The following is a 2,128-nucleotide window of genomic DNA, read 5'->3' as shown; positions in this document are numbered from 1 at the left end:
TGCATGGTTCCATTTTTTCTCGTTCCCTTTTTCATCCATTACCACCATGAGTGTGTTTTATTCTCAAAACAACCATCAATCATAAAAACCATCATAACATTGCAAATCATAGAGAGACATTACATAAAAATTACATAGATATTAAACTTATGGAGTTCTAGCCCTATGTTTTATTTTAATTTAGCAAAATTTCTAAGAAGATACTTGTCTTGGTTAGATAAGGCGTTGTAAAACTCCTCCTTTTGGGTGCGGTTCTCCTCATATGTCGGCAAGCCACTCCTCTACCTCCCTTGGAAGGAGAAAAGAGGGCTCGTTTGCATTGGTTTGAGGAGTTTCAACTTCCGCTGGAACTTCTTGTGGGTTTTCCATAGGAGGTTCTGCGGGAAAGTCTCCCCACCCGGTAGGGTTGTTAACACCGAGTGCCAAGTTCCAGTCTTGTTGTGGAAGGACTGGTTCCATAGGGGGTGCTACCAAAATGTTTAACCTTTGGTGCAAAAGGTTAATCTCTTGGAAGCTGCTTTCAAGTCCCATTGTAAGATCGTTAATACGGTCAATGAGGACCTCCTCTACTGACGTCATTTCGTCGAGAGCTTCCCTTAGCGCTATCACGTAGTGCACAAGTGTAGCTTCAACGGAAGGCCTCCTTCCCCTTCGGCTGTTTGAGGAATGAACGGATGATGTTTCGCTGTTTTCACTCGCCATTCTACGAAAAATAAACCAAAAGCAGTTTATATGACGAAACAGTTTCTGCAGAATTTTGGAGCAAGGAATCTTGGGTTTTTAAGTTATTTTCTGAGTTTATGCAAGCTTTTTGACAGTAAATAACTTTAAACAATGTTACATAACATGTTTTTTACCAAGATTCTATGATCAAAACTCATTGTTCCCTACCACAAAGATTGAAAATTCAAACTTTTCATGGTAGTTTTTGAAGAAAGATGAAGAAGAAGAAATGTCTAGAAGAGGAAAGGACAAGATGGGTTGTTGGAAACTTCTTTTAGACTTACCTAGGATTGTTTGAGAGAAGATTCCTTCAAATCTCTGTCCCCAAGTTGGTCCAAATGTGCAGGATTTTTGGCTGCATTTATAGAAAACGACAGCCTGCTGGACACGGCCCCGTGTCCGCTGGACACGGCCCCGTGTGCAGATGAAATTCTGACACAGTTTGTCCGTATTCTGACGTTCTGATCAGAGGGGAATCTTTTGGTGGACACGGGGGCGTGTTGGCCGGGCACGACCCCGTGTCGGAAAGCTGTCTTATGAAGTTTTGTCTTTACTAAGGAGCTAATCTATATCGGGTGGCTCTTGACTTGTTGGAACAACCCCAAAGTGCCTAAGATACCTTAATTGTCCTATACTAAGGCGAGAACGCAAGAGGTTGTCGGTGAGGGTAATTCCTATTTTCATTCTAGGTGGACAAGTCCAACCCTTTCCCGGGCTCTCGTTAAAGAAGGTGTATGCCGAATCGCTCAGGTCTATTGAAGGGGTATGGTCCCAGATCTCGCGTCAGCATGGACCGCGAGTGACCATTACCCTTATCAAAACCCCCACTAACTAACAACCTACTTGTGCCCATGCGGGAACGCGTCGACACAAGGGTTGAATCCAATCTATCTAGTAACAAAGAAGGACTTACATGGAACATGAGAACGGTAGAGTGATGCGACATAGCATCACATCTGGTGTATGAAAACGGAAGTATTCACAGCGATGCGGCATCGCACCGCATCCAGCGAACACTTCTATCAATACAGGAAAGCCTTACCTTAGGCATAGAAGAAGATGAACGTAGCGGTACGGCTGACACCGCACCATACGGACATTTTCGTCACGACAACGGATGCAGGCAAGACGACGATGCGGCTAGCACCGCATCTCGCGTATTCCTTGATCACAAGTAGGAGACGCGGTAACTTCAGATGTTACCGCACGTAGCGATGCGGCTTGCACCACATCCTATGTACTCAAGCAAGTGGTACTGACACCACAGTGCAAGTGGCACCAATAGCAGTTACCTGTCAGAGCTACGTAAGCAATGGACTGACGTGGCGTAACCTCCATAACCGACGAGCCTGACACACCTGAAAGGGTGCAGCACGTCGTCAGTCCATCCATCATCATCCTCCTT

The sequence above is a fragment of the Helianthus annuus genome, chromosome 4 (genome assembly GCF_002127325.2).
Source record: "Helianthus annuus cultivar XRQ/B chromosome 4, HanXRQr2.0-SUNRISE, whole genome shotgun sequence".
Classification (NCBI taxonomy): Eukaryota; Viridiplantae; Streptophyta; class Magnoliopsida; order Asterales; family Asteraceae; genus Helianthus; species Helianthus annuus.
This window is presented reverse-complemented; position numbering follows the sequence as displayed.